Source organism: Nicotiana tabacum, chromosome 17 (genome assembly GCF_000715075.1).
Source record: "Nicotiana tabacum cultivar K326 chromosome 17, ASM71507v2, whole genome shotgun sequence".
NCBI lineage: Eukaryota > Viridiplantae > Streptophyta > Magnoliopsida > Solanales > Solanaceae > Nicotiana > Nicotiana tabacum.
This window is the reverse complement of record NC_134096.1, coordinates 148,062,121-148,076,696: the sequence shown is the minus strand read 5'-3', so window position 1 is coordinate 148,076,696 and position 14,576 is coordinate 148,062,121.

The following is a 14,576-nucleotide window of genomic DNA, read 5'->3' as shown; positions in this document are numbered from 1 at the left end:
CCTTTAAGTAACAACTTCAACATAGTAATTGGGTAGCAAGAGATGATAGTCTTTGCCCGCTGAATAATATGAGCAACCCCTACCTTAAGGGAGATGCGAAGTATTATTTATGTTTCACGGGGTGATCCTTTAGGCTAAAAAACATAGGACCCCCCTTTTCTTTATATATATGCTGGTTATCTACAGTTCAATCATGTAATCAATCACATTTATCATCCGCATATCATGTCATAGTCTCTTTCAAAGTGTCACCTCTGCCTCTAGATCGAGCCATTTTCTGTACCAAGCAAAGGCGATTGTTAGTTGCAATTCAAGTTCAGACATACAATGAGTTATGTAAGGACACACCAGAAGACACAGTGAGGAACATAGTTGAAATATGCTTGCATGATAGGGATCTGCGGTTCACACATTTATCCTTGCGGCCGCAGATTAGGCCTTGCGGACCGCACAATTCTCTCTTGCAGCCGCAGATGTGAAGTGCGGTCCGCATATTTTTCATTGCGGCCGCAACTCATAAACCAAAAATATGCCAACTCTCTGATGATAGAGAATTGGCTGATGTGAGGCCGCAACATATTTTCTGCGGTCTGCACATTTTTCTTGCGGCCGCACATTGAATAAAAAATATGCACATTTCTCTGAAGACAGTAAAATAGTTGTTTTGTGGCCGCAATGGAAATTCTACGGTCTGCACAATTCTGTGACCCCCCCATCGCAATCAAATTGCACTTTGAGGTTTCTCACTTTCGTAACCTTTGTCCCTTTCTTGATATGCGCCATATTGGCATTGAATTCCCGGACAAGGTACTCCTTAGCGTCCACCACGCTCTGGATAAACCACATCCACCCTTTGTGTTCTCTAAATTGTCTTAATACTACTAGGTTATACCTCTCCAGATCTTTCAACTAAAACTGTCGCTCAAGAGTGAGTGACCTCACTGGCCACCATCCACAGAAGCTGGAGAAGGCGGCCAAGCTGACAAATTGGTCCTCCCATATCTCTTTCTTCTTTGACCTTTCAAGGCCGGCAACTGTAGCATCTCCCCCTCTGCGATCATCAGGGATGTCCTGAACTAATGTCTTTATGCCTCAGGGTCAGGTTTAGTGGAAGGCGCAGAAGCCTAACTAGCACTTTCCAAACCCTCGAAAGTGATGTGTGATGTGGATAACCCGTCCCTATGTTGATACCTCCCTGGTGGCCTTGACTGGATAGCCAGCTACTCATGTACACAGGCTGAGTTGCCCTCTTATGCGTCCCTAGACGGGGCTTATGAATTGGTCTCGGAAAGGTCTGCATATCTCCCTCTCCCGGTTGTAGGTTTCTTTGTGATTGTTCTTTGTTGGCCGAGGGGTAAAGCATTCTTGCCTCGACCCCTAGAAAGTTCACCCCTTCCTTTTGAAGTATCACATCTGCCTCTTCGATCGAACCATTATCTGTATAAAGTAGAAGCCGTTGTTAGTGGAAATTCCGTGTTCAATCAAATATAAGAGATACACAAGAAAACACCAGAAGACACAATTAAGGTCACAACAAAGTCATTCTTGCAGGGTGAGGATCTACGATCCGCACATTTCTCATTGCGGGCACAGATTGGCTCTTGCGGACCACAAAATTCTCTCTTGCGACCGCAGAGGAGGATTGCAGTCTGCATAATTTCTATTGCAGCAGCAAAATCCAAAACCAAAATTATGCCAACTCTCTGATGATAGAGAATTGGCTGATGTGCGGCCCAACATATTTTCTGCGGACCACACATTTGGTCTTGCGGCCGCACATTGAATCACAAAGATGCACACTTCTCTGAAGACAGTAGAATGTCTGTTTTGCGGCCGCAATGTAAATTCTGCAGTCCGCACAATTTTCCTTGCGGCCGGAGACTCATTCTTGACTAAAGGTTCCCTAGATCCAACTTCTACGGACCGCACAATTTCTTGTACGGCCGTAGATTTCAGACAATTAGGAACATGCTGTATTTTTAACTAAGGCTTGCAATTTGTTTGCACAAATTTTGACATGGTAACAACGTCAAAGCATGAAAATACATTTACCGAGTTCCCAATTAACAAGTACTAGTTGACCCACTACATATTTACCCCCACAAGTATGTACAATCAAATTCAACAAACAAATGGCCTAAAATTTTACTAAAAATCTAAAAGTTAAATGAAAAAGATTAACAAGATTGTGAAACATACCAAATGAATGAGTGTGAAGAAATGAGTGATCAACAGTTGTAGACGTGTGGGAAGATGATTTAACAAGAGATTTCAAATTAGTACTAGTTGTGTGCTCAGAGAAGGAAAAGGGGAACATTGGCCCTAGCCTCTATTTATACTTATTGATTGCCCAAGGAGAGGAGAAGTGAGTGTGGCCGCAGAATTCCAATTGCGGTCCGCACTCTGTTACCTGGGAGCTTAGGTGCCCTTTTGTTCTACGGTCCGTAGTATTTTGTGTGCGGCCATAGATTCCTTATTGCAGATCGCCGATTTGTTGTTGCGGCCGCAGTTCGACACTTTTTCTGATGGACAAATGAAGTCTCCCAAACTCACACCACTTATTGGGATTGTGAGGCGGTCGATGCAATTATAAATACCCAACACGAGTTGGGGTCGATTCCACAGAGAGCTTTACGTTGGATTAGGTATATATCTAGTCTAAGTATATGACGTGCCCAAGATTGTACTTCCACATATTCGGTTGTTTCTTTTCTACTCCTAAATCTTATGCTAATGCTGTAATTGTAAAGCTAAGGGACAATGTTTTTGGTATTGTTATTTTAAGGTTATAAAAGATCTAGGGTTGTAACTTCTACCTAGTTGGTTACCTAACGGATTGAGAGCTTTAGGGCATGTTTGGTTGGTCGGGATACAATATAGCAATCAAACACGATTACTCACTCTATACCTCTCGGTAGTTTGAGTGATTTTGCCCAATTTGGCTTTCTCAAGTCCAAATGGGTATTTCACAAAATAAGTTATAGATGCTCAAGTTGGGTCTTACTATCTCTAGATTTGACCCTTTAATTGGGGCTATCAATTTTCTTGAGTTCACCCCAATTTCTTGTTAGCCAAGTTTTCCTAGACTTAGTCTCTCTTTCTCAAGTAGAGACTAAGTCAATTAGGCATGAATCAATGTTTGCAACCATCAATTCTCAAATTCAATCAAGAACTAGGCTAAATATCATATACCCAATCATAAATAAGCCCTAAATAAATCACCCATTAAGTACCCATACTAGGGTTGGGTCACAACCCTAGCTAAGGGTTTAGCTACTCATAGAAAATGAAGAAATCAAAGAAGAAACTATGATAAAACTCATAATAGATGATTAAGGGAAGAAAATCTAATGTTAAAACGATAAACTATTACAAAGTTACGTAAAACAGTAAAGAAAAACAACTATCTATTCTCAGGTGTTCTCTTCTTAACCTAAATTTGACAAAAAGAGCTATTTATACCCAGCTGAAATTATCAGACAAAATAGCTCATGCGGAGATTCTGCAGCCGCACAATTATGTGTGCGGTCTTCACTTTGATATTAGCTTGACAAGATGGACTTCTGCGGCCGCATAATTCTGGGGTGCGGCCGCACTTCTTCAAATTCTGCGGTCCGCACATTTCTGAGTGCGGCCGCACTCTCGAATTTTAGCTTTGACATGCAAGACTTCTGCGAACCGCGCATTTCTGAGTGAGGCCGCACTTTTGATTCTGCGGTTGTACAATAATGATGCGGTCCGCTCTTCTTCATAACCCCAGAATCCATCTCTCAAAACCTCATCTTCTGCGGCCGCACAATAATTGTGCAGTCCGCACTTTGCATGGAAATTTTGTCAGAGGCTTCCTCATGTTCTGCGGCCGCACTCAATATTGTGCGGTACACATTTTTCCCTTTTAGATTTGTTTTAGTCCTTGTCCAAAATTACTCCATCTTGAGTTGATTTTCATCTCTTTGACTCATATTCCAACACCCCTGCAAGAAAACACATTTCATCAGCTTTCGAGAATACCTTTAAGCAATTTTGAGCTAAAACGAAAGTAAAAGAGTGCAAATAAGTAGTCAAAATCCCTACTTATTTTAGCTTTGACATGCAAGACTTCTGCGGACCGCACATTTCTGAGTGCGGCTACACTTTTGATTCCGCGGCCTCACAATAATGGTGCGGTCCACACTTATTCATAACCCCAGAATCCATCTCTTTGAACCTCATCTTCTACGGCCGCACAATAATTGTGCGGTCCGCACTTTGCATGAAAATGTTGTCAGAGGCTTCCTCACGTTCTACGGCCACACTCAATATTGTGCGGCCCGCATTTTTCCCTTTTAGCTTTGTTTTAGTACTTGTCCAAAATTACTCCTTCTTGAGTTGATTTGCATCTCTTTGACTCATATTCCAACACCCCTACAAGAAAGCACATTTCATCAGTTTTAGAGAATACCTTTAAGCAATTTTGAGCTAAAACGAAAGTAAAAAAGTGAAAATAAGTAGTCAAAATCCTTACTTATTAACCAACTTCAGAGAGTTGGCATTTTTTCACATTCTACTTCTGCGGTCCGCAAGATAATTGTGCGGCCGCAGAGCACTTTTGCTGCAGCAACTGGTAATGTGTGGCCCGCACAATTCAACTGCGGTTCGCACAATTTTGCACTCTTAGCCAGATTTCTGTCCACCATTCTTGTAAGGCACACTCATTCTTGCAGCACACTTTAAATCAAGTTAGCACAAAAATGACTCCTAACTACAAAAGAAACAAAGAAAAGAAAAAAAACACATGGGTTTCCTCCCAAGAAGCACCTGATTTAACGTCACGGCACGACGTAGAATACCATTCGTTGAAATGAATCACCTCCACTACGTGGCCATCTCCAACTTTTGCCAAATAGTGCTTCACCCGGTGACCATTGACTCGGAATACCTCATTATTTTTGTTCTTCAAGTCCAATGCACCAAAGGGTGTCACGCCCACAATTTCAAAGGGACCACTCCATTTAGACTTTAGATTTCCAGGAAACATCCTCAACCGTGAGTTGAACAACAGTACAAGATCGCCCACCTTGAACTCTTTGTTCCAAATGTATTTGTCATGTAGATATTTCATCTTTTCTTTGTACAAGGACGAACTTGCATAAGCATGGTATCGGAACTCATCCAGTTCATTCAAATGTGCAACCCTCAAATTAGCGGCTACATCCCAATCAAGATTCAACTTCTTTAGAGCCCACATGTCTTTGTGCTTAAGTTCCACCGGAAGATGAAAAGATTTTCCAAACACCAACCGGTATGGAGACATTCCGATAGGTGTTTTGTAAGCCGTCCGATAAGCCCATAATGCATCATCAAGCTTCTTAGACCAATCCGTCCGGTTAGCATTCACTGTTTTGGATAAAATACTCTTTATCTCCTCGTTGGAGACTTTCACTTGACCGCTTGCTTGTGGATGATAAGGAGTCGTGACTTTATGAGTAACACCATACTTAGCATGTAAAGTGTCAAAAGCCTTGTTGCAAAACTGCGACCCCCCATCGCTTATGATAGCCCGCGGAGTGCCAAACCTTGTGAAAATATTTTTTTCAAGAATGCCACCACACTTCTCGCCTCATTATTGGGTAGAGCAACGGCCTCAACCCATTCAGACACATAATCAACCGCGACCAAAATGTAGGCATTTCCACAAGAACTCACAAAAGGACCCATGAAGGCAATACCCCACACATCAAAGATATCAATCTCCAAAATGGTAGTGAGGGGCATTTTATTTTTCTTTGAGATTCCACCGGCCCTTTGACATTCATCACATCTTTTCACTAAATCACTTACATCCTTGTAAAGAGTGGGCCAATAGAAACCACAACTTAGCACTTTGGCAGCCATTCTTGCTCCATCATGGTGACCACCATATGGAAAAGAACGACAAGCCCCAAGAATTTCACTTTTCTCTTCTTCTGGTACACATCTTCTAATCACCCCATCCATGCAAATCCGGAAAAGGTACGGTTCATCCCAATAATAATCCTGACAATCCCGTTTGAGCTTCTTTCTTTGATTTGAAGAGAACTCATCCGGGATGATTCCACACACAAGGAAGTTTGCTAGATCCGCGAACCATGGCACCTCCTTCATTGAAATAGCCAAGAGTTTCTCATCAGGGAAGGATTCATTGATTTCAAGGCCATAATGCGGCCTCCCCTCCTTCTCCAAACGAGACAAGTGGTTCGCCACTTGATTTTCACTCCCTCTTCTATCTTGGATGTCAATATCAAACTCTTGCAACAAAATCACCCATCTCATCAACCGAGCCTTGGAATCTTTCTTGCTCATAAGATAACGAAGTGCCGCATGATCCGTGTGGATATTAACTTTCGCACCCATCAAGTACGGGCGTAACTTCTCAATTGCAAACACAATGGCAATGAGTTCTTTATCCGTAACAGTATAGTTGACTTGGGCACCATTCATGGTCTTACTAGCAGAGTAGACCGGATGAAAAATCTTGTTGATGTGTTGCCCCAAAACAGCTCCAACCGCTACGTCACTAGCATCAGACATGAGTTCAAAAGGGATACTCCAATTAGGAGCGGTGATAATGGGAGTGGTTGTCAACTTGAACTTTAATAATTCAAAGGCTTTCATGCAATCATCATTGAAGTAAAACTTAGCATATTTCTATAGAAGCTTGCACAACGGGTTCACCACCTTAGAGAAGTCTTTGATGAAACACCGGTGGAACCCCGCGTGCCCTAAGAAACCCCGGACGCCTTTCACCGAAGTTGGAGGTGGAAGTTTATAAATCACCTCAATCTTTGCCTTGTCAACTTCAATTCCATTCTTTGAGATCTTGTGGCCAAGGACAATGCCTTCCTCGACCGTGAAATGATACTTCTCCCAGTTTAGCACCAAATTCATTTCTTCACACCTTACCAACACTTTATCCATTTGCATCCTCCTCCGAGAAAGTGATGTCATTTTCAGCGACTTCCCGGAGCCTCTTACTGTGGGTTACTGACACCTTCATATTTCTTGCCGCCGAGAATGTAACCCTATTAATCTCGTTTCCCCCGAAAATCATGTTGATCGTCAGGCGCGGGGGATCTTCTACTGCTTTTGAGGGATTCGCATTATCACGATTGCGACCTAATTATTTTTAGTCCAGTCACTTAAAAATTCCCTGAGATAGTTATTTTTTAGCAATGTCGCCACCTCTTTGCGCAGATGCCAGCAGTCCCCGGTCCGTTGACCATTTGTCCCGTGGTATTCGCACCAATAATTAGGATCCCCCTGGCTCGGATCAGATCTTATTGTCTTTGAGAACCGTGCTTCCTTAAGGTTCCTCATTGCCGACACCAACTTTACTACACTGACGTTGAAGTTATATTCTGAAAGTCTGGGGTAGGAAAAATCTCGACAACTTGACATTTCCTTGTCTTGTAATGACTTGTTGTTCCGGCCGCGATCAGTTCTTCTATCGGTAACGAACCTGTCTGCAGATCGAAAACCTATGTCGCGTCCTTCAACCCGTTCATAGGGCAAAAACTGTCTCTTCGAAGACCGTCTATCTGTGTCGAAATCGCCTTTTAATTTCTCTTTATTCTTCTCCCAACACTTAACCGATGCCAGGAAGCCGAGCTGATCATCCGCAATCCTTATCCTTGACTCGTACCGATTGTGAACATCCGCCCAAGTTGTGGCTTAGAACTCGATCAAGCATTCTTTCAACTTCTGAGAAGCATTGGAATTAGGGTGGTGCATTTGGATCGGATATCCAAAATCTGAACCGATCCGCTCAATTTCGGATTTTGGATATTTTGATCGGATTTCAGATTATGTTTATTAAAATTTTGGATATTCGGATCAAATTTCAAATTATGTTTATTAAAATTTTGGATATCCGGATCAGATTCGGATTGGTATAATTTTAACCCGACCCGATCCGAAATTCAAAATTAGGACGTGTTTAAATACTGAACTTTAATTTCGGATAGCCAGTACTTCCTTTACATCTTCCCCCAAGTTATTACCTTTACATCTGATCCAAACTTTAAAATCCGATCCGATATTAATTCAGATCGGATTCGAATTGTATTTTGTAGAATCCGAAATCCGAAATGTGCTAAATTTGATCCGATCCGATCCATGCACAACCCTAATCGGAACTCCTCAGATTCAAACCGTTGGTGAATGCTTCAGCCGCCCATTCATTCGGAACGGTCAGTAGCAACATCCTTTCCTTCTGGAACCGGGTTACAAATTCCCGCAACAACTCGGACAAATTCCTTCTGGAAAAAGCGAATACCACGTCAAGGCTCCCTTCATGAGAGTCTCTCCGAATTTATTCAGCAAAAATGACTCGATCTCGTGGGGAGCTAAATCGTTCCTCTTGACCGTCATAGTATAGGTGGTGATATGTTCCTGAGGATCTGAAGTCCTATCATATTTTGGCATGTCAGGCATTTTAAACTATTTCAGGATCAATTCTGGTGTCGCGCTTGGTTTGTATGGTAATTGAGTGTACTTCTTTGAGTCCTGCCCCTTCAACACCGGTGGTGCACTCGGAATTTGGTCCATGCGGGCATTCACTTCCTTCATAAACCATATGAGTTCATTTTTGAAGAGATCGTTCTCGTTGTTGTAACCGAATTCGCTCCCCCGGCCCCATCGAAGCCGACCTCGCCCCTTAGGGTGTTGTTGTCAATCCTCTGTGTTATTTGATTTGCGGGAGCACCGGAGGAACTGGACCTCGTCTATTCGCGTTATTGGAAGCACCCGATAACGCCTGCTTCAGCTTTGTCATAACCTTATCCTGTCGTATGAGATGACCTAAAATGGCCTCTTGTCGCACCTGCAACACCCTTACCGCTTCAACGACGTTCTCTTCTTTAGCATTATCAGGAGTCGCCTCTCAAACATGTCGGGGGTATCGCCTTCCGTGGATCGGTGTGGCCTCGTTCCCCTCATTGCGGGTATCACTGATTGAATCCTCGTGTTGAGGCTGATTTCCTTGGGCCTCAAGGTTGTGTGCATTGCTAACACCATTATCTGCCATTTTCTATGATTTTTTTCTAAGAACAAATAATCACACATTAGTAAAAGGGGCAAGGACCAACTTAATTAAACAACTGTCTAAGCCTTACGGTGGACGTCAAACTGTTTACCCGTAAAACGGTACAGTTGAATTTATACGTAGTTTATAGACAAGTGAATTAATTTAATCCTAAAATAATAGATAAATTAGATAAAAGTATCATACTTAGCCTTGAGATGAAGATAAAATAGCAGAAATAGAAATTTCGGGAGCAGAACTCACGGGCACAATAGCAATGATATCAGTAAACAAAAAGATAAAACTATATTGAGCTTTGAATAAAGTGTAGCGTATGTTTGCCAGAAAATTTATGTCATTTACAATGATAATAGAGCTCACTATTTATAGTTGCATCTAGGGAACAAGGTCCTAGGATTAAGCCCCTCTTCAATATCAATAATGAGGGCCATTGAAAAATATGTAACGACATGCAGTGTACTTAATGATGTAGAATATTCCTCATTAAATTCTACCGGGTGAAAGGCATTTACTTCATATTTATTAGTATCATTCTCTCTGGCAACATACAGGATTGTTGCCTTCGGATTCAACTATCTCCTGTCTTCGGCTCCATGTGTCACCTCCTCATTCGATCATTTAATATAAACATATTTTACCCTATACAGTATATAAGTTAAATACTACTTTGTATGGTTTTATCTTATATTTTGAAAACCTATAACAAAGTTGAGTGTGGCAGTCCAACGGTTCAAGGTGTTCAAAGTGATATGCTATTCACGGGTTCAAATTTCTACTTATTTTTTGTTTTCCAAAAGTAAACGGAGATTACCATGTCCATGTGTGGTCTATTTGATTTTTTGGCCAAATACCTTGACGGTCCATTAAACTTGGCTCCGATTTTTACTTTGACACTTTAACTAAAGCTTATACCTATTAGAGACTTTAATATTATATAAGGTGGGTCTAATGGACACTTTACTCATAATCAGTAAAAAGAATAAGGTGTGTGTAATTCACACATGAATGACTTAGCAAAATGACAAATAAGAGTGAGACACGCGGCATTTGGGCCCAAATAGTAAAAAAGAAGTTTTGAGAACAAAAAAGATTTATTTTATACATAAATTCCCCCCAACAATTACTTCGTCTACTCCGCATTTCCCCACCGGTTCCATTGCCTCCCACCAATAGCCTCCATGGACACTATCTTCTCCAGTTAAATCGACATGTACACGACAAAAACTAAGTACGTAATAAAGAGGAAATCGAGATTTGATAAGCAAAATGATCATACTGTTAATCTCATACTCCTAAAACTTCAATCTCAAAGAAACTTTCAAGCATTCAAACATGGCGTTGGAAGAATCCAAAATCCAATTTAGTGAACGAATCTTAAGAGGAAGAAGGCAGCAATTAAGATAAAAATTCTCCAAAAAAGAAGCCGCAAAGCTCGAGCCAAAAACGCCTCCGTCAAGAGGCGACTACAGCTGCCGCCACCACTGCTGTCTCTACTGTCTCAGGCTTCACGGTGCAGTTTATTTTAACTGTAAAGCTGGATTCATGAGCAGATGGTGAAATTTATTAGTTAAATTGTGAGCATATGGCCAACATTGGCTACCTTAATAAATCCGACATTATTCTAGACTTGGTAGAGGTAGAACTTAGTCATTTTATTTTTTTTCATTAAAACTATTGCAATGGGCATTTAATCTGTAGCCGTCGGTGCTGAATTTCACAGTGTTTTCGTGGCGTGAAAGAGTTTTTTGGTCGGTTTGAGGAAATGATTGGGGGGGGGGGTGGCTCAGAGAGGAGGAGGAAGAACAATGTAAAACTATGCTTTTTTAAAATAAAATAAAAGAAAAAAATGTGATTTTGGTATTACTTCACGCGTCTAAAGAGAGGTGAGACACTCTTTTTGCCACATCATCAGACGTGTTCAATAGGCATAATTTGTATGATGTTTAAGTGTTTAATAGGTACAAGTTTTAGTTGAGGTGTTAAAATGAAAACTGGAGCCAAGTTTAAGGGGCTTTTTAGGTATTTGGCCTTGATTTCTTTTCAATCTAAAACGTTTTCTAATAAAAAAAACTCTTAAATAAATTTGTGTTGGTTGAAATAAACAACTAATCTTAAAACTAATTTTTAACTAAAAGTTATTTTTAAATAAAAATTACAATTTAAAAGTGAAGCTCTACAAAAATTTCTTCAATAAAAGCTCTCTACAAACTTGTAGGCATATAAAATTTATTGAATTTAAATTCAATAAATAATTTGGACTATACGTTAAATGTACTAGTCTAAATAAATATTATGGGCCAATGTAATTGATTTAATTATTTAAGTCCAATAATATTGATTGGGCCAGTCCATTTAATTGGGCTATAAATGATGAGCCCACATCATTAAGCCCAAGATGCCATCTTCCTAGAGGCCCAGTTTGATGCCACGTGTCAAATGACGTGGCACGCCAAGTCAAACAGAAGCGCCAATAGGATCATGCTACATGTCAAAATGACAAGGCATGCCAAGTCACATTAAAAGGCTAATGAAACCGCGCCACATGTGCAAGTGACATGTTCTGGCCAATTAAATGCGGCATTGTCACTCTTCAATCTGATTGGTTGGAAAGAGTTTGTTCTCATCACAACTCTTCCCTCCCATAACTATAAATAAGGGTCTTCATAACTTAGAAAAAAGACCAGAAGTATAACAAGAAGCAAGAGAGAGCTAGTGGATCAAACACCGCAAATTTCTGTGCAAATTTCAAGCTTCAAGCAATTAAGCTCAAATTCAAGAGATCAAGTTCAAGCTCAAGAACGAAGAACAAATCAAGGTCCAAAGAGTACTAGTTCAAATAAAAGTTCGTACTAGTTGAATCCAAGATCATCGTTCGTGACAACAAATATAGATTCAAGATCAAGCTCAAAGGCCCTTGAATTTATTTACTATTGGAAAGAAGAATCAGAGGAATAATAGAAATTGTAACGCTCAAATATTTGAAATAAAATACTATGATTGTTGTAATATTTTTCGGTCTTGATTTTATTTTTCTCGACTCAATTTTATTGTCTACAAATTCTGGCACGCCCAGTAGGACAATTTCTATCACTCATCTCTTCTTTTCAAAGTTCTAAAACAAGATCCAACGAATCGACCATGGAAGAACAACTTGCAAATTTGACCAAAGCACTTGAGAAGTTGACCAAGTTTATGGAGGATCGAGATACTCGCCTCGAAAAGTTAGCAAGTGAGATCGAGAGCTTAGCAGAAGCAAAATCAATTCAACCACATGTGGAGCTTTCCGAAGATAAACAAGAGGGAGAATCCTCTGCGAGGAAAACGATCATGGTCAAAGAGATCCAAGTTTCTTCAGAAGGTCTAATTCGTATTGATCAATTGGAGGACTTCATCATAGGGACAATTGAAGATAAAATTGATCCTCCGATTAAATCTTCAATGGCATATGCAAAGTCATACACACAACGAATTGATAACTTGAAGATGCCTACCGGATATTAACCTCCAAAGCTTCAACATTTTGATGGAAAGGAAATCCCAAGCAACATATGGAACATTTCGTCGAGATATGTAACACCGTTGGGACTTATGGGGATCATCTTGTCAAATAATTTGTTCGTTTTCTCAAAGGTAATGCATTCAATTGATACACAGATCTCGAACCTGGTTCTATCGATAGTTGGGAGCAGTTGGAGCAAGAGTTTCTCAATCGTTTCTATAGAACGAGATGCATCGTAAGCATGATCGAACTTACAAACACTCATCAAAGAAAGGATGAGCTAGTTGTTGACTTCATCAACCGCAGGAGAAGCTTTAGCCTCAGCTACAAAGATCGCCTTAGCGAAACCTCTGGCATCGAAATGTACATTCAAGGCATTTATTGGAGTCTTCGTTATATCTTACAAGGCATAAAGCCCAAAATATTTGAAGAACTTGCAACTCATGCACATGATATGGAATTGAGTATGGCTATAAGTGGAGATCAAAGGTTTCCTGGCTTTGAGGCTTTGAGCCTCATGATGAAATAGAAGCAGATGATGCTGAGAATGGGGGTAACTATTCATCTGAACATGAAACTGAAAAGTCCATGCATGTTGCAACGCTCCTCAACGCACGAGCCAAAACTGCAAGTTATAATGCTCTTCAAAGCGCGAGCCTAAACTGCAAGTTACAAGGCTTCTTGGCACATGAGCCTACATTATATGTCATAAAACTCCCCAAATGTGAACTAAATCTTTAAGACGTAAAGCTCTTCAAATTCTAGGAAAGTCTTCAAGTCGCAAAGCTCTTTAAATTTGAGCAAAGACTCAAGTTAAAAGCTCTTCAAAGTCGAGCAAAGACTTCAAATCATAAAGCTCTTCAAATTAGAGACAAACTTCAAATTGCAAAGCTCTTCAAATTTGATCTAAATCTTCAAGTCACGAAACTCTTCAAATTCGAGCCGAACTTCAAGTTGCAAAGCTCTTCAAAATTGAGCAATTCTTCAAGTTGCATAGATTTTCAAATTGAGCAAGTTTTCAAGTTGCGAAGCATTTAGAAACATAAGCTAAATCTTCAAATCACTTACGCTCCTGGACTCACGAGCCTAAACTGCATGTCATGAAACTCTTAAAATTTGAGCTAAATCTTCAAATTACCACGCTCCTGGACTCACGATCCTGAACTGCATGTCATGAAACTCTTTAAATTTGAGCAAAATCTTCAAGTTATAAAGCTCCTCAAAATATGAGTTTAGATTGCAAGTTACTACGCTCCTTAACGCAAGAGCATTTACTCCTAGCCTGCAAAGTATAAATTGTGTATGATCCCAAAAAAAAGTCTGCTAGGTTGAAAATCTCTAAAGAGGAGGCCTAGGCAAAAGTTAGGACATTAAAAAAAAAAAAAAAAAAAAAACCTCACCCATTTTGAACTACGGTATGACTTGAACCTCTTCACCGAGGTACGTAGGCAACTTAGATTTTCATTCTAAGTTAAGTCGCATGAGTGCAAAAAAGATGCATAGTGCCCCAATCGTTGTTCAAATAAAGTATGATGGGGTGTAATCTATTCAATCAGCACTTGAAATTCGAGCTGAAATACCATTCTTCTGTTGAACTTTGGATCTCATTTGATTTAAAGGGGGAAAGATGAAATACCATTTAAATTTATGTCTTCAATGGAATGATTATAGTCTTTTAAGAGGCTACCAAGTATTGGTAATGAAGCCCAGAGATTCGCTATGCCTTTGGGGCAAACCTTCAAGTTTTCGATCTTCAAGTTGAAGTGTTTAATTCCTCCAAGTCTTCAAATCTGTCAAGCCTCCAAGTGGAAGTCTACGAGTCCTCCAAGTCTTCAAGTCGCCGGTGTTTTAGTTAAAATCTTCAGATCCGCCAATTCTTCAAGTTGAGATTTTCAAGTCCACCGTCCTTCAAGTTGAAGTCTGCTAGTCTTTAAGTTGAAATATTCAAGCCCTCCAAGTCTTCAAGTCCATCGATCTTCAAGTTAAAGTTCTTAAATTCACCGGTCTCCAAGTTGA